Genomic DNA, 20,206 nt, shown 5'->3' with positions numbered 1-20,206 from the left:
CTTCTGCCTGTCTTCGACCTGCCCCTTGTATTCTAATAAATATCAGAGACCCAAACCATCTGCCTCATGTGTCTGAATCTGGGTCTCGCCCTGTGTCGTTATAGCCTGCCCTTGACCTGTTGTTTGCCTGCCCCCTGTTTTTGTAATAACCTTTTGTTACTTCAAACTGTCTGCACCTCGGTCTTCTCTTGAGCCGTGATAATACCTCTACCAGTATGCCATCAAGCCCTGGGATTTTTCCAGACTGAAAGGATTTGATAGCCTCAAAAAGTTATTCCTCTGTAATTTGGCCTTGGCACTGATCTTTTTGTACATTTGTTAATTTCCCATTTTGTATTATTTGGAAAGAATTCATTACAGTAATCGTCATTCATAAGGTGAGGATGAGACGGAAAAGAAAGCATCTGCTACAAATATTTTGCTTTTAAAATATCATTTGGAGAATCATAAATAGAATCCTTAGTAATGAGTTTCTGCAAATGATTTTTGGTAGCATTCCAGTGTTGGGGATTCAGGAAGAATTTGGTGTATTTTTCTCCATATTCCATCCAGTTTGCTTTATTCTTGTAATAGATTACATTAGATCGTTCTTGGATAAGTTCCTCCTGTAATTTTTGTTTTTCCTCTAACTTATTTTGTATCTCTGTAGTATATTTTTTATTGCTGTCTACCTTTACTATTAGCTAATGTATTTCCCTTGGTAGTCTTGTCTCTTTAGATAGAAACTGCTTTTTTTAATTGATGGAAACACTGAATTGAATGACCTCTGAAGGTCCATTTAAAGGAATCCCAAAAAATAAGGGGATTTTCTGAACCTATATTGTACTGGAAAAATTCACACACGAAATGTGTGTGTGTGTGTGTGTGTGTGTGTGTGTGTGTGTGTGTGTGTGTGTGTGTGTGTGTGTGTGTGTGTGTGTGTGTGTGTGTGTGTGTGTGGAGGGAAAACGCTTATCTCTGCCTGCACCCTGTAGAGGTGAAGTACTGTACAGTTCACTCTGCTATACTCTCTGGTGGAATCATCACCATGGACACCACTGCATGACTGCTGTTATCAGAGGAAATTGCCTGTTAAAGTAGAGAGATCCTCCGCAAGTTATTCCAACCCCTAAAAACACACACACACACACACTTCCTGACAATGGCTCCCTTTTTCAAATTATCCAGAGAATAGACGGAAGCAAGCACATTGGTGTTATGGCTGATGAACCTCAGGAGAGGCTCAGTGAGACGTAAGGGAGCACTCGACAAACACTGCTTGTATTATGACTCAGGCCCTGCTGTGTGTCTGTCCCCATGTTTTAATTTGCCATACATTCAATCTAAGCCTACTAGAAAGTGTGTGCCCTGAGGTCTGGAGGGAAGCAAAAGTAATTCCACTTCCCAAGAATAGTAAAGCCCAGTTTACTGGCTCAAATAGCCTACCAATCAGCCTGTTACCAACCAGTAAACTTTGGAAAAAATTGTGTTTGACCAGATAAAATGTTATTTTACTGTAAACAAATTGACAACAGACTTTCAGCACGCTTATAGGGAAGGACATTCAACAAGCATGGCACTTACACAAATTATTGATTGGCTGAGAGAAATTGATGATAAGAAGATTGTGAGAGCTGTTTTGTTAGACTTCAGTGTGGCTTTTGACGTTATCGATGATAGTCTGCTGATCGAAAACCTTATGTATTATGTCCTTACACCCCCTGCTATATTGTGGATAAAGATAACATAATCTGGGTAGAATCAGGAATTCCCCAGGCCAGCTGTCTAGGCCCTTTACCTTCTTCAATCTTTACTAATGACATGCCGCTGGCCTTGAGTAAAGCCAGTGTGTCTATGTATGCGGATGACTCAACACTATACACATCAGCTCCTACGGCAATAGAAAGTCACTGCAACACTTAACAAAGAGCTGCAGTTTGTTTCAAAATGGGTGGTAAGGAATAAGTTAGTCCTAAATATTTCCAAAACTAAAACCATTGTATTTGGGAAAAATCATTCACTAAACCATAACGCTCAACTAAATCTTGTAATAAATCATGTGGAAATTGAGCAAGTTCCGGTGTCTAAACTGCATGGGGTAACCCTGGATTTTAAACTGTCATGGTCAAAACATGTTGATACAACTGTAGCTACGCTGGGGAGAAGTCTATCCTTAATAAAGAGCTGCTCTGCCTTTTTAACAACACTATCAACAAGGCAGGTCCTACAGGCTCTAGTTTTGTCATACCTGGACTACTGCTCAGTTTCGTGGTCAGGTAGCACAAAGAGGGACTTCGGAAAAGTACAATTGGCTCAGAATAGGGCAGCACGGCTGGCCCTTAAATGTACACAGAGAGCTAACATTAGTAATATGCATGTAAATCTCTCATGGCTCAAAGTGGAGGAGAGATTGACTTCATCACTACATGTTTTTGTAAGATGTGTTGACATGCAGAATTGACCGAGGTATCTTTTTTTAAACTACTAGCACACAGCTCGGACACCCATGCATACCCCACAAGACATGCCACCAAAGGTCTCTTCACAATCTACAAGTCTAGAATGGAATATGGGAGGCTCAATGTACTACATAGAGCCATGGCTACATGGAACTCTATTTCACATCAGGTAACTGATACAAGCAGTAGAATCTGATTTAAAAACCAGATACAAATACACCTTATGGAACAGCGGGGACTGTGAAGAGACACACACACAGGCACAGACACACATACACATGATAAGACACGCACTCTACACACACACACGGATGTTGTTTTCTAAATATGTGATAGTGGAGTAGTGGCCTGACATTACCTAATGTACATTACCCAACGTATTGGGTAAAGTGTTATGAAATGTTACGTCATGTAATATATTAAACTGTATTTAACTGCTTTAATGTTGCTGGACCCCAGGAAGAGTAGCTGCTTGGGTATCCTTAATAAATACAAATACACATTCAGCCATTATATATCCTGTAAGTTATTTTAACTGCTTTTAGACTCATTTTCCTCCAGCTGGTTGGCAGTATAAAGGCTGATATTGACTTTGCTGATGTATTTTTGTTTGGGAAAGCTGAAGGCTTTAGGTCAGCCTTATCATGGCGAACTGGCTGGCAAAGGGAGAGATCCAAGATCCAACATTTATAACTGGCTAATAATGGACTACATTTATATAGCTCCTCTCATCAAGCCTTAGAGTGCTCTGTAATGTCTGTGGGTGGAACTCACTGCAGATATGATATGTGCAGTAGCATTAGCACCTATATCCCCTGTTCCTGTGGACTGAGGGACACTGAAACAGAGAGGGAGTCATCATGGTACATTGGACACAACAGATACTGGGCTCTGTCCTCTCATATCCATCTTGTGTCATGTGTGTGTGTGTGTGTAGCTGTGTTTTATGGCAGCAGTGTAAACAGTATCAATGAAAGAGGAAAGGGAGAGGTTAAAAGACAGAAAGCTTCTCAGGAGATTCCACTCTAATCAATGAGCAGGAACTGAACTTTGACTCAACCCGACAATATAGGACACAACAACAGTCCTAAACATTCTTTTTGTATAACACTACTCTTCAAAAGTTTGGGGCCACTTAGAAATGTCCTTGTTTTTGAAAGAAAAGCACGTTTTTGTCCATTAAAATAACATCAAATTGATCAGAAATACAGTGTAGACTTCGTTAATGTTGTAAATGACTATTGTAGGTGGAAATGGCTGATTTTTAATGGAATATCTACAAAGGCGTACAGAGGCCCATTATCAGCAACCATCACTCCTGTGTTCCAATGGCACTCTGTGTTAGCTAATCGACTGTCAAACGCTCCCTAAAACACTTCAGCGAGCAGGCCTTTCTAATCGACCTGGCCCGGGTATCCTGGAAGGATATTGTCCTCATTCCATCAGTAGAGGATGCCTGGTTACTCTTTAAAAGTGCTTTCCTCACCATCTTAAATAAGCATGCCCCATTCAAAAAGTGTAGAACTAAGAACAGACAGAGCCCTTGGTTCCGACCTGACGGCCCTTGACCAGCACAAAAACATCCTGTGGCACACGGCATTAGCATCAAATAGCCCCTGCGATATGCAACTTTTCAGGGAAGTTAGAAACCTATATACACAGGCAGTTAGGAAAGCAAAGGCTAGCTTTTTCAAACATAAATTTGCATCCTGTAGCACAAACTCCAAAAAGTTCTGGGACACTGTAAAGTCCATGGTGAATAAGAGCACTTCCTCTCAGCTGCCCACTGAGGCTAGGAAACACTGTCACTACCGATAAATCTACGATAATCGAGAATTTCCTAGCTATTACTAGCCTGCTCAACCTCTCTTTCATATCGTCTGAGATCCCTAAAGATTGGAAAGCTGCGGCGGTCATCCCCCTCTTGAAAGGGGGAGACACTCTTGACCCAAGCTGTTACAGACCTTGTCTATCCTACCCTGCCTTTCTAAAGTCTTTGAAAGTTAAGTTAACAAACAGATCACCGACCATTTCGAATCCCACTGTACCTTCTCCACTATGCAATCTGGTTTCAGAGCTGGTCATGGGTGCACCTCAGCAATGCTCAAGGTCCTAAACTATATCATAGCCACCATAGATAAAATACTATACTGTGCAGCCGTATTCATCCACCTGGCCAAGGCTTTCAATCATCACATTCATATCGGCAGACTCAACAGCCTTGGTTTCTCAAATGACTGTCTCGCCTGGTTCACCAACTACCTCTCAGATAGAGTTCAGTGTGTCAAATCGGAGGGCCTGTTGTCCAGACCTCTGGCAGCCTCTATGGGGGTGCCACAGGATTCAATTATCGGGCCAACTCTTTTCTCTGTATACATCAATGGTGTCGCTCTTGCTGCTGGTGATTCTCTGATCCATCTCTACATACCATTCTGTATACTTCTGGCCCTTCTTTGGACACTGTGTTAACAAACCTCCAGACATGTTTCAATGCCATACAACACTCCTTCCGTGGCCTCCAACTGCTCTTAAATGCAAGCAAATCAAAATGCATGCTCTTCAACCGATCGCTGCCCGCACCCACCCGCCCGTCTAGCATCAATACTATGGACGGTTCTGACTTAGAATATGTGGACAACTGCAAATACCTAGGTGTCTGGTTAGACTGTAAACTCTCCTTCCAGACTCACATTAAGCATCTCCAATCCAAAATTAAATCTAGAATCAGCTTCCTATTTTGCAACAAAGTATCCCTCACTGATGCTGCCAAACATACCCTCATAAAACTGACTATACTGCCGCTCCTTTTCGGCGATGTCATTTCAAATATAACCTCCAACACTCTACCCAGCAAATTGGGTGTAGTCTATCACAGTGCCATCCATTATGTCACAAAGCCCCATTAACTACCCAGCACTGCGACCTGTATGCTCTCACTGGCTGGCCCTCGCTTCATATTCGTCGCCAAATCCACTGGCTTCAGGTCATCTATAAGTCTTTGCTAGGTAAAACCCTGCTTTATTTCAGCTCACTGGTTACCATAACAGCACCCACCCATAGCACGCACTCCAGCAGGTATATTTCACTGGTCACCCCCAAAGCCAACTCGTCCTTTGGCCGCCTTTCCTTCCAGTTCTCTGCTGCCAATGACTGGAACGAATTGCAAAAATTACTGAAGCTGGAGACTTATATCTCCCTCACTAACTTTAAGCATCAGCTGTAATAGCAGCTTCCTGATCATTGCACCTGTACATAGCCCTTCTGTAAATAGCCCACCCAACTACCTCATCCCCATATTGTTATACTTTATTTTTTCCTTTGCACCCCAGTATCTCTTCTTGCATATTCATCTTCTGCACATCTATCATTCCAGTGTTTAATTGTTAAATTGTAATTATTTTGCCACTATGGCCTATTTATTGCCTTACCTCCCTAATCTTACTACATTTGCACACACTGTATTTTCTATTGTGTTGTACGTTTGTTTATTTTATTTATTTTACCTTTATTTAACTAGGCAAGTCAGTTAAGAACAAATTTTTATTTTCAATGACGGCCTATGAACAGTGGGTTAACTGCCTGTTCAGGGGCAGAACGACAGATTTGTAGCTTGTCAGCTCGGAGTTTTGAACTTGCAACCTTCCGGTTACTAGTCCAACGCTCTAACCACTAGGATACCCTGCCGCCCCATGGGGTAACTCTGTGTTGTTGATTGTGTCGCACTGCTATGCTCTATCTTGGCCAGGTTGCATTTGTAAATGGGAACTTGTTCTCAACTGGCCTACCTGGTTAAATAAAGGTGAAATAAAAAATAAATACAAAATGATTTTCCTTCCCTGTTCTGTGGGTGTCCACCCAGTGCTGCTGGCTTATGTAACGTAGAGGTCTGCAGCAGGAAGATTTTTATCAGCCCATATGGGTGGGGTTTCCCTGTAGTAAAATGATATCCCATGCCATCATATCAACCGTCCACACACCTCTTTAACTTCATGCGCAATGGAAGAAAACTATGTTCCAGAGAGGAAATGACTCTGATGCAACTCTTTCCGCTGTTATAGGCTCTGTTAAATACTTACAGAGGACGTCTAAAAGTACTTTAGAAGTGTATTATAGCAAAGCCTACTCTAATAAATAATTACTTTGACCATAAATAGTAGAGGAAGCAAGTAAGTTATTTTCAGACTTAATTGCATTGAATAGTGAAAGTCATTGGGATATTATCCCCAGTGTTGTGCAAATAACCTTCACTGCACTGTGGTGGCAGTTGTGTAAATCATGTGTAGACTTGTTGTTGTTTGTATTTGAATGGGAGCCAGAACACACTTTTGATGAGATACTAGTGTCTCCCTTCATAAACATACTGCATATCCTCTCTTGGCTTTTTTTGGGGCACTTTATGTAAACCAGATGACCAACATGTGTTTTTCTTCAACGCACATACAAGTGACAAGTAGGATTCTGGTTAGATAAATGTAGATACATTTGTCTCTAAGGGAGTGAACGTTACGTATAATAAGGGTTACTTGGACATTAACAGGCTTCTCTGAAAGGAAAATGGTTGGCCCTCCCTTCATTAAATATATTTACCCTAAACCCTCCATAAATGCTTGAAAAAACAAACAAGTGACCATCCCCTATACTCAGAATAACTACTAAAACATGAAGTGGATAGCAGAGAACATTCTTACTGTTCACCCTCACTTCTTGGACAGTTTTAAAAACTGTTCTTATTCCTTTAATCACAGGAATGTTGATAGCGCAGAAGGTTGCGGGCCAGTAGGTTGTGGGTTCATAGACCAACGCAGACAAGTGTAGGAGTGGAAAGATCTCCTTTATAGTAAAATCAATGCATGAATCTATCATTGTATTTGCAAGTCAGAGCAAAAATAGCCTTTTATAAATGTTTCATGCAATTCTATGTAATTTTACATATTAGCAGAATGTATTTTTAATACCACACAAATGACCAAAACTACAGGCTAAGAATGGACAGAGAGATAGACCTATATGTTCATCTGATCATATTTCTTCAATGCTAAATCAATGTGTCTTGTTGCAATGAAACTGTCCCTGTTTGCAAATAATTCATTAGGAATCTGAGCTTAGTACTTTCAAAAGTTCAAGTTTCATCCCAGACAGTAGGCCTACCGACATGGAGAAATTCAGCTCTAACTGCTGTCTACTATTCTTCCGTGGCTTAACCCAACAAGAGAAGGTCCCAAGTGTTTACATTAAAGCTGTCTGGGTTTAAACATCTTCTATCTTCGTGCAATTACGTGATTTTACATATTAGCATAATCTGTTTTAATACCACACATATATTGTTCAGAAATTGAATAGCTTAATCAATTGATAGTGACAGAATTAGATTCAGTGCTTAGTTTCTTCGGCTATAGAAGGTTGTAACTCAGCCTCTGAATGTCAAAGACACTAAACAATGATATCCCTATATGGACAAGACAAAAAAATATATACTAAACCCACCCCTTGACTGAAATCGAAAAAGCAGGACTCTTCCCCATTTCCCTCCAATTACCCGATCTGTACATTTTGATCCATCTCTAAACAAACCTGTGGTTGCTCATCTGTAAACAACAACAGAGCAGATGACAGAGTAGGTGTGCCCCTCTTCCTGGACACGGTTGTCATGACACTTATATAAATTTGGGCTGTACATTCCTGCTGTGTTAAGACACTCCTCGATCCCTGGCTGGAATTTCCCTTTGGCCAGCTCCCTGTTTTGCCTGTTATTTCCATCTTTTCCTGGAGTTGAGGGAAAGTTCACCCGTGCCATATCCCGTGCCATAACCCGTGCCATGTGTGTAGGTTGTGTGTGTGGGTGTGTATGTGTATCAGTGCATGCATGCGTGCGTACATTTGTACAAACATTATGTTTAACATTCTAAACATTAGGGCTTTTGGGATATGATTAGGATTATGTTTAGAATTACATCTCAGAGCACAGGGAGTATCAGTTTCAACCCAGGATCATGATAAGAGAAACAATCAGATGACATCATCAGACTACGTCAGGGAAACAGACAGATGCACATCATCACTTTGGCAGAGTTTCAGGAAAGTCCAACACTGTTTCTGCCGGCATACATTTCCTAGTTCTGCTCAGGGCTGGAGTGAGTTTTCTTCCAATGTATGTTCTCTGAGCAATTTATGTAGGATGTTAAGTCTGTACTCGTCCTCACCTCCACCCCTAAAGGTTGTGACCTGAGGATGTAATGTAATGTAAGGTCGTTGTAGATTGAGGGACTCATCTTGGCTTCTCCTATTAGTTTCACAGAGGCAGGGAAGTGAGACATCTCTGAAAACCATAAAGACTTGGGATGTACTTGGATTTCAGTCATCTGTCACGCTCTCTCACACTCTCCAGAGTCACGTCCAAACTCCACCCCAAGGAATTGGCTTGATATTTAGCTCTTGGATTGTTACTAGGGCACTGTGCTACACAGTGCGAGCAGCTCCCCAGGACTGCCACACAGAATAAATATGTCCAGCACAGAGAAGCACGAGATTGAACATTTCTAGAGTTTTCCCCACGCTATCAACATTTCCTTTTACTGTGGGAATTGTGATCAAATCAATGAAATATTAAGCACTTTCAATGCAACACCCCCAATCAAAACTATGCAAGACTTAGTATGCAAAACTAACTATGCAAGAGATTTTGTTGTAGGCCGCGGAGTAGGATTCTATTGCATTGACAGGCACTACTCAGCCCCTACTGTACACAGATTGGTGAGTCACAACCAATTAGAGCTGCAGTAGGCCTATATACAAATAGACCATTACCACATATGGATCTGTGCCACTCACTTTGCACTGGACTGTTTTTACAGTATGAGTGGTCATTAGTAGATGTGCTTCTTTAGAGATCAACGCGAGAGCTAAATGTACTTATCCTTTGCAACTTAGTGAGTTATTTGCCCAGTTATAGATAATTTGTAGTCGGGAATGGGGGAGGGATTGCTTTCTTGAAGAGCACAAAACATGTGCATTTCTAGACATCTTTGAAAATCTATTTATTTTTGTCTTAAAGGGGCAGTGTTGTATTTTGAGACAGGATTGATTAAGGTAAGTTGCCAGTAGTCAGAGGGTCGCATAATTTGTCTGATTCTATGTAATAATTGAATGTGAATAATTATGCCTTTCATTTTATAAAGTGTTTTCTTGCATCAAACAACACAATAGAATTTTCAGTCACCTCCTTGTCTGAAGGACAAGTGGATAAACAGGTTAATGTCAAGCCCTGCATTATTTTTGTCAAAAGTCTCATGGAATGTAGGCCTACATTGAACACCACACATTGTCTGCTACTGTAGGCTGAATGATAGAACAGCTATTTCCATGTTAAAATGTTATGTGAAGCATTTTCTCTATTGTTTTTTTATGGTAGACCACTCTGGTAGGCCTACATTATGATCAAGTAGCCACAGTAGTCTGTTTAAGTTTGAGATCAGCAGACCTGAAATTTGCTCAGTGAAGAATAAATGTTGGGGGAACATTGGTCACTGGTCCTCCGGTGAGCTGACACCACTGTGCGCCAGCAGTGGGACATTATAAATTCTGTATGGCACCATTTCTTCAGCCCACACTCTAATAAAGAAATGCATAGATGCGAATATGAGCCAATGAAACAATTTAGAAGTGTTTTGTCTACATTTTCCCATATAAATCAACCACTGAAGAGCCGAAACAAGACACTACACAATACCAGGGTGAAACTAACCACAACACAAACCATATTAAAAGCAGTGAAATATGTGATGGGGTTCTTGTTTGCTTATTGAATCATAACACCCTCTTTTTCTAGACAGGACATTTTTCATCAGGCACCACAGACAGCTAAAGGCAGAATACCTTAATAGAAAATGACTCAAGTAAAAGTGAAAGTCACCCATTAAAATACTACTTGAGTAAAACTCAAAAGGAATTTGGTTTTAAATATGCATAAGTATCAAAAATAAAAGTATAAATCATTTCAAATTCCTTATATTAATCAAAGCAGACAGCATCATTTTTATTTTTAAAATTATTTTTACAGATAGCCATGGGCACACTCCAACAAGTAAAAGTTATCAAAAATATAAATAGCAAAGTAAAGTAGCGATACCCCAAAAAACAGCATAAGTAGTACTTTAAAGTATGTTTACATTCAGTGAAGGAAAAAAGTATTTGATCCCCTGCTGATTTTTTACGTTTGCCCACTGACAAAGAAATGATCAGTCTATAATTTTAATGGTAGGTTTATTTGAACAGTGAGAGACAGAATAACAAAAAAAAAGAATCCAGAAAAATGCATGTCAAAAATGTTATAAATTGATTTGCATTTTTTATTTGTTTTATTTTTTTTTGCATTTTCCAATTAAGAACATTTAAAACATAAGTGAAAAGATATTAGACAACGATAGGACAAAGTGACAGTAACAGACGAACGTAACAAAGATAAATTATAATTATAATTATATAAACAAACATACAATAATAAAAAATTTAAAAAAATAAAAATAATAATAATAACGAGACATTGGATCACCTGCCGTAGGCTACATATTATACATTACGTGTGAAACATTATGTGAGGATTATATATAGATTCAATCAATGAGATGTGGGGGGAGATTCTCCATATAGTCAATAAAAGGTTGCCAAATTCTGTAAAATGTCTTTAACTTATTCCTCAAGCAGTAAGTCATTTTCTCCAAAGGGATACAACTATTAACTTCCAAAAGCCACATTGCAACTGGCAGGGAGGAATCCAATTTCCATTTCAAGGCAATACATTTCTTGGCAATCGCTAGTAATATTTCTGTTAGCTTTATAGTATGGCTTTGCCTAAGATTGGTGTTAGTAAAGTTACCCAGTAGACAGACCTCCGGGTCTAAAGGGAATGCAACCCCGTGAATTGAGGATATGGTATCGCATACCCCCTGCCAGAAACCGTGTAGTTTTGAACACTGCCAAGTGGAATGGAGGAATGTTCCTTCATCTGAGCCACATCTAAAACATAGGGAGGAGATATCTGGGTTGAACTTGTGCAGTCTAGATGGGGTGATATAGAGCTGATGGAGGAAATTAAACTGGCTCAGTCTGTATCTGGAGTTCAATGTGGATGTAACCCCATCCCTGCATAGGTCACTCCATAGATCCTCATCAAGATCAATACCCAGATCTTTCTCCCATCTAAGTCGGGGTTTATCTAGCCCAGGCAGTGTTAGTCCTGACATAAGAGCATTGTAAACATGGGAAATGGTCTTGAACAGTGGTTGGTCTGCGTGGCAGAGTTGTTCAATAGGTGACATCTTAGGTAGGTTCCATTGTCCCTTGAGAGTCACCCTAATAAAGTTTCGTAGTTGTAGGTAGCTAAAGAAGTCCCTGTTAGGCAAGTGGTATTTCTGTTTCAGCTGATCAAAAGACATAAGAACTCCCTCCTCGTAACAATGTTCCAGTAGAGTGATCCCCTTATCAGACCATGGTCTAAAGTTACTATTCTGGAAAAACATAGGGATCAATCTATTGTTCCATAAAGGGGTTTTAGGGGAAAGGAATCCCCCTCGTCCGATCAGCTCATGCAGTTTGCACCATGCCAGGACAGAATGTATGATTAAAGGGTTGTCTGTGATGGTTTTTATAGATTTTCTGTCCCATTTGTAAAACAAATCTGCCCCAGTGTCATCATTTACCTCAAGGGAGAGGGACCCTTGTCAAACCTCTGAGCCAGAAACCTAGACTGTGCAGCCTAGTAGTACATTCTAAAATTGGGGAGGTTTAAGCCCCCTTGACTGTAATCAAGGGTCAGTTTATCCAGGCCAACCCTAGGGGTTTTGCCATGCCAGATAAACCGTCTGGTCAGCTTGTCGAGAGGAAGAAAATGCTGCGGGAACAGTGATAGGGAGAGATTGAAACAGATATAGAAACCTGGGCAGGACATTCATTTTAATTACATTGATTCTACCCAGTAGAGTGAGAGGTACTGTACCTTGACTAGGATATACCTTGACTAGTATATACATATGAAGTGGATAAAAGTATGCAAAAATTATTAAAATGACCAGTGTTCCATGACTGTGTACATGGTAGAGTAACCGGGTGGTACCAGGGTACTGGGTGGAGGCCGGCTAGTGGTGACTATTTAACGTTCTGATGGCCATGAGATAGAAGCTGTTTTTCAGTCTCTCAGTCCTAGTTTTGATGCACCTGTACTGAACTCGCCTTCTGGATGGTGGTGGGTGAACAGGCCGTGGCTCAGTTGGCTGAGGTTCTTGATGATCTGCTTTGCCTTTCAGTGACACCGTGTGCTGTCGATGTTCTGGAGTGCAGGCAGTAAGCCCCCAGTGTGGCGTTGGGCAGACCGCACCACATTCTGGAGAGCCTTGCGGTTGGGGACCAGGTGGTGAAAAAGCCCGACGGGATACCCTCAATTCTGCATCTGTAAACAGTTTGTGAGGGTCTTAGGGGTCTCATGTCATGTTGATATGATTTTCAGTTGGTTGGTTCAAATTTGTCTCCAGGGATCATAAGAAAAAATCTTAAACAATTGCTATGAGTATTTACAATCCCATTCTCCAAACGGATGACTAATTTACCTCGCTCTAATCAATAGTTCTTAGCAATTTATAAAATAGAGTGCTTGTAGAATATTGTTATTGTTATTTCTATCGAAAAAATGAAGTAAATGCTTTTTCCACTTGGAACCAGCAGATTTGCTCAACCTTATTCACGGTTTCATGTAAAGGTGGTGGAATTATGAGGGAATTAAATCAAGGTCAGAATCCTGCATACTGTATCTGTAGACACACCTCTGCCACACCTTCATTTATTCAGGCTCCATCTCAAACCAATACTAGGTTAATAGCATGCTATTCTCATGCTTAAGTTCAAGGTCAGAATACACATAGACAAAAGCGCATAAAAAGGGAAATACGTCCAATTTATGTGTGCTTAACTCGGGTCGGAATCGGGGCCCAGAGCAGGCTGGGGCTCAGGGTTGGAATATCTATTGGGTGTATAATGCAGCCTGGTTTTATTTACACCATCCTAGCAGCTATCTTAGAAATATGACTTTACTCTAGGCTTCTGAGAACATGCACTTTGTATGCTACAGGATATAGGCTCCGGATCATTTGATTGAGACCACACTAAATAGCTTATAGGCTCACTTGATATTGCTCGCCCAGTGGAGAATCAGAGATGAGGGGCGTTATCAGGCACACATCGATATACTGTATAGCCTAATAAGCAAATAATTATAAAATACTGAGAATTATTGACATTTCATCCATTACAAATTGCATGACCCTTCCCTGGACTAGATTTAAAAAATACTAAACCCTCCCCTTGACTGAAATTGAAAAAGCATGACCCTCCCCAAATTTCCTCCAGATACCCATTATGTACATTTTGATCCATTGCTTAGTAGAAGGAATGAAACGCATGATTGGGAATATCACTGCATCTGTCAATCAAACTCTGTAGAACTTTATAGGCCCTCCATGTGGCCTGACAGAGAGTGAGAACGCACGCACACACAATGGACATGAATGAGACCAACTGCCTATAAAGGCCCTAGTAGACTATTCATTCTGCTCTCTGATCTGTGTTTTTTGTCCCAGTAATGACCCAGAGAGGGACTGACAAATCAGTGTGAGATCTGACCCAGGCAGAACGGTGGATGATAGACAGGTTAACTACACATTGGCTGAACTAAAACTAGACCCCAGTGGCATCTAGGGTTTGAGAAGAAACAGAACATTGGAAACAGAGTGGAGATAAGGGTGACAGGGTTTAATCATACAGTAAATCTCCAATGACTGATGCTAATGGCACCAAAGAGCTTGTTCTCTATCCAACATAGAGTTATGCATTACGTACACCTTTACCTATGACCCACTAGAGTCAGGGTTAACTTTATAGTGTAGTCCAGGGAAGTCAGTCTTGAGCGAGAGGCCCCAAAGCACTCTAGGTCGTTTATTAAAATGTGTCACAGCTTAGGGCCACCTGAGGCTTTTAGCAAATCAGCCTATGTGGGAACGTGTAAACAGTGCAGCCATATGTTTCACACCCACTTTCACAACATACACACATAAGGTGCAACGCGCACAATACACACACACACACATAAGACATATTCACTCCATTGATTTATGAGTATAGAATGTGAGAGGGAGAGGGAAGCCTTTGATATCCGTATATCAGTGTTTTCATTATGAGGCCACCTTCTCAGCACTATTTATACACCAGTCTGCAGACATAATCCACATAGCAGGGAGAGCAGGAGGATGTGAGGAGGGAATGAAATAGTGACATCTCTGTTTTGTCTGAGATGCAGATGGGTTCATGTTTGTGTATAAACTGTGTGTGCGTGTCTGTGTGTGTGTGTGTGTGTGTGTGTGTCTGTGTTTACAATACCATAGGTCTGTGTTGGTCCAGTCCCTGGCCCTGTGTGTGTATCAGGTTCCTCTGCTATGTCCCACCCTGCACACCAGGACCCCGACCAGGACCCCTGACCAGGACCCCCGTTCCGGACCCCCGACCAGGAACCCTGACCAAGACCCCCGTTCCGGACCCCCTGACCAGGACCCCTGACCAAGACCCCCAACCAGGACCCCCGTACAGGACCCCTGACCCAGACCCCAAACCAAGACCCACCAACCAGGACCCCCGACCCAAACCCCCGATCAGGACAATTGACCAGGACCCTGACCAGGACCCCCGACCCAGATGCCCAACCAGGACCCCCGACCAGGACCCCCAACCCAGACCCCCAATCAGGACAACTGACCGGGACTCCCGACCAGGACCCCATGACAGTACCCCCGACCCAGATGCCCAACCAGAACCCCCGGCCAGGACCCCTGACAGGACCCCTGACAGGACCCCCGACCAGGACCCCTAGACCAGTACCCCCGACCAGGACCCCCGGCGGCTGGGAGAGATGATGGATGATGCCCTGGGGGTATGGAGCTGCTGTATGTTTCTAGGTGTGCTGTTAGCAGACAGTTATGAATGACTGTGTTCAGGAAACTGTTTTGTGTTTGTGTGGGTGCATGTGTGCACATGAGTGTCTCATGTCAGTAGTGGACTTTGTCGTTTATTAAAATGTGTCGCAGCTTAGGGCCACCTGAGGCTTTTAGCAAATCAGCCTATGTGGGAAAGTGTAAACAGTGCAGCCATATGTTCACACCCACTTTCACAACATACACACATAAGGTGCAACGCGCACAACACACACACACACACACACATAAGACATATTCACTCCATTGATTTATGAGTATAGAATGTGAGAGGGAGAGGGAAGCCTTTGATATCCGTATATCAGTGTTTTCATTATGAGGCCACCTTCTCAGCACTATTTATACACCAGTCTGCAGACATAATCCACATACATTTACATTTACATTTAAGTCATTTAGCAGACGCTCTTATCCAGAGCGACTTACAAATTGGTGAATTCACCTTCTGACATCCAGTGGAACAGCCACTTTACAATAGTGTATCTAAATCATTAAGGGGGGGGATGGGTGGTGAGAAGGATTACTTATCTTATCCTAGGTATTCCTTGAAGAGGTGGGGTTTCAGGTGTCTCCGGAAGGTGGTGATTGACTCCGCTGTCCTGGCGTCGTGAGGGAGTTTGTTCCACCATTGGGGGCCAGAGCAGCGAACAGTTTTGACTGGGCTGAGCGGGAACTGTACTTCCTCAATGGTAGGGAGGCGAGCAGGCCAGAGGTGGATGAACGCAGTGCCCTTGCTTGGGTGTAGGGCCTGATCAGAGCCTGGAGGTACTGCGGTGCCGTTCCCCTCACAGCTCCGTAGGCAAGCACCATGGTCTTGTAGCGGATGCGAGCTTCAACTGGAAGCCAGTGGAGAGAGCGGAGGATGTGAGGAGGGAATGAAATAGTGACATCTCTGTTTTGTCTGAGATGCAGATGTGTTCATGTTTGTGTATAAACTGTGTGTGCGTGTCTGTGTGTGTGTGTGTGTGTGTGTCTGTGTTTACAATACCATAGGTATGTGTTGGTCCAGTCCCCGGCCCTGTGTGTGGATCAGGTTCCTCTGCTGTGTCCCACCCTGCACGCCCAGACCCCTGACCAGGACCCCCGACCAGGACCCCTGACCAGGACCCCCGACCAGGACCCCCGACCAGGACCCCAATTCCAGACCCCTAGTCCAGTACCCCCAACCAGGACCCCCGACCAGGACCCCTAGTCCAGTACCCCCAACCAGGACCCCCGACCAGGACCCCTGGCCAGGACCCCCGACCAGGACCCCTAGACCAGTACCCCCAACCAGGACCCCCGACCAGGACCCCTGGCCAGGACCCCCGACCAGGACCCCTAGACCAGTACCCCCGACCAGTACCCCCAACCAGGACCCCCGACCAGGACCCCTGACCCGGACCCCCGACCAGGACCTCCAGCCAGGACCCCTAGACCAGTACCCCCGACCAGTACCCCCAACCAGGACCCCCGACCAGGACCCCTAGACCAGTACCCCCGACCAGGACCCCCGGCGGCTGGGAGAGATGATGGATGATGCCCTGGGGGTATGGAGCTGCTGTATGTTTCTAGGTGTGCTGTTAGCAGACAGTTATGAATGACTGTGTTCAGGAAACTGTTTTGTGTTTGTGTGGGTGCATGTGTGCACATGAGTGTCTCATGTCAGTAGTGGACTTTGTCATAGTTGGCAGATTCAGCAATCAGTCAGACCTATTGATAGAATGTATGGAGGAATGTGTGTGTATGTTGTTATAGGTGTGTGTGACAGGTTATTGATGACTGGCGTACTGTGTATGCTGTTTTTCCAGCTATATTGATTACAAGGTGACGGACACGTGAAGGAAGCTCATTAAACACTTTGATACATGGAACACCTACACTGGCGTTTGTCCCCAGTCATCCCTGCTCAGACAGGGTTACTGCAACACAGCCTTATCATGTACCAAGTTTGTTGATCAGGAGGGAGAGCCCAGGTAGTGTTTCACTCTCTGCTCGGCACATTCAGGCCCAATGAAAGTGTTCATTCATCAGGACTGAGACAGAGAGACAGAGGCAGCCAGGCATGAGTTTACAGCCAGGACTACAACAAGGGACTGTTTCTAGGTATATCCATAGAAATATAATTTCTATGGGTCTTCCTGTTTGTCTCGTTAGGTGGCTTTGAGATGAGCCTGTTGCTATGTAAAATGACGAGGCCAGGAAACCATGGATTTCAAAGAATACCAGTGTCATTCTGAGTAATAATGTATTGCCTAAAGAATCTTCACAATAAGGAAGTGGTGAAGTTTATTATTTTCAGGTTCACCCTTGGATTGAAAGATTCCGGGTTCACACTGAGAGTTCAACCATGCATGTGTGACACCAAGCGAAGCCTCATAGAGAGTTCACAGGGGTTCATACACGGTTAATAGGTTACTGAGGGTGTATAAAAATAACATAAATGTGTTAGCTTACCAGTCCTGGCCAACGCAAACATATCTGGTGAGTTCAGAATGGTTAATTACCTGATGATGTTTTATCAAAGGAACTTCTCAGTAGCAGACTCCCCTGTAGACTCTGAATGGAAAGATAAGGACTTACTTTCCTTCTATCTCTCATTCCCTCCATATTTATTTTCCTCCGTCTATGACACTTTCTGGGCTCTAGACGCCGGAGGCCCTTTGATGTTCAGAGTAGGCCTGGTTCCTGTCAGCAGGGCAATGTTTCGGGTTATCAAGATCACACATCTATTTCCAATGAGTCGGAATACTGGGAGTCAAGTGTCTGACATGTGTGAAACTCTGTGTCTGGAGGGAGGAGAGAGGAGAGTTAATAAATATAAACTAGCATAGAGATATGGAACTGAATGGGAATTTATAGGGTTTAGATTACCATGGGTTTGATGAACAACCTGCTGTTATCTTAGCAGGTTGTTCTACTGTATCTGTAAACCATTATATAGCTATACCGTGGATCTCAACTACTGCTCGAAGTTATGGGTAGAGATCTGTTTTAATTAGATGATCAATAATATTTTGACAAATAAACAAATAAGCTGTTATTAGCTGAGAAAGTTATCTTCAGTTTGCTATGACGACGGTGACAGTCAGCGGATGGATGGTTATTGATACATAGTGGATGTATAGTATAACCGGATCACTGCAGGCAGGGGGTGGACAAAGGACAGCAAGATGAATTGAATGGACCCAGGAAGACAATCAATCCCTGAGTCTTGCTTCTTCTCTGAGTAGAGCCGCCATTCTAAGATCTGGTCAATTGTACTAGACGGACGCTGAGATTTGGTGTCGGATGTGTTGGGCGTGCCATACCTCCTAAATCCACAGCTCCCCCACCCTAACCCCCCTGCCCCCGTCCCTCTTCCCCCCTCCCAGGAAACTACAGCTTCCTCTCCATTCATCTCACTTTTATTTCTATGGAGCTTTTTGCAAACTAATTTGTCAAACTTTTATGTCCTCAGATATTAAGCCCAGAGCAACAGTGTCGAGGAAATAGTCCCTTTTATTATGAGCACAGGGGGAAACTGAGAGAAAGCACACTCCAGGGGGAGCCAGAAGGACTGAATGAAAAGCAGGGTCAGTCAGTAAAGGGTAGTCATCCGATGCCTCTGAAAGTGGACACTGACCACAGTGGGCATAACTTGAGTTTCACTTTCGGTATTCAGGTTTGGATCCTCCATTAAACCTGAAGAACTGAAGAAAGTTAATCTGCAGTTCAGTTTATTCTCTGTGAGGGTGAGTGCATGAGAGTGTGTGTGTATATGCGTGTTCGCAATCATATCACAGTGGGGTGCACAGGATGTAACACAGAGCCGCCCTCAGCAAGTGTGGACCTTCAACAACAACATGAGCACAGCGGGACGCTCAGATGATAGTCAAAAGATCTGGAGGGGGGAATCTGAGGGAACTATCGGTAATGGGGAGGGGTAGAGCATGTCTCTATGGAGGCTGGAACAGGACCAGGGAACCAGGGAGAATCTTCCTAGTTTTTATGGCTATTCTCTATTCCATTGAATGTTGTGTTCCATTCACTGAATGTTGTCCAGACCCCAGGGTGAGAAGTGTGTGTGTGGGGGTGTGTGTGAGTGAGACAGAGAGAGAGAGAGAAACTCCCTGTAAACTGATACTCACAGTGATATCAGGCCCTGTCTCTGTCCTGCTGTCCAGAGAGACAGAGTGAGAGAGAGGATAGAGAGAGAGGACAGAGGGAGAGGACAGAGAGAGAAGACAGAGAGAGGACAGAGAGAGAGGACAGAGAGAGAACAGAACAGGTGAGAGGGGGAGGAAGGAGTGGGTGACAGACAGATAGGGAGAGGATATGTGTGTGCGTGCTTGTGTGCCTGTGCATATGTGTGTGTGTGTGTTTCCACTGTCCTATAGTGTGTTATATGAGACAGCAGACCTTTGTCTGGCCTATTACATGAAGAGGACTAATCCACACCCTCCAGATAAACTGAGACATCCTTTCTCTCTCCAGGACAGAGGAACATAAACACTCTACACATGCTATCTGTGAGGAAGCTTGTTGAGAGACTGTGTAACAGTCTGTGTGACAGTGCGTGTGAGTGCCTGATGGGGAGAGAGAGAGGAATTTGTTGCAATCAGTAACTGAAGCTATATGACACATACAGTACAGTGCATTGGAGGCCTGCCCATCTCTCTTAGAGATGTCAGAACTTCCCTCTATAGTTTAGGTTGTCATTTTTGTTCTCATATTATAAGGTCTATAATATGATCGTTTTCCTGACCGTCTTGGGAGTGG

Source organism: Oncorhynchus masou, chromosome 10, assembly GCF_036934945.1.
Source record: "Oncorhynchus masou masou isolate Uvic2021 chromosome 10, UVic_Omas_1.1, whole genome shotgun sequence".
Taxonomy (NCBI): Eukaryota; Metazoa; Chordata; class Actinopteri; order Salmoniformes; family Salmonidae; genus Oncorhynchus; species Oncorhynchus masou.
This window is presented reverse-complemented; position numbering follows the sequence as displayed.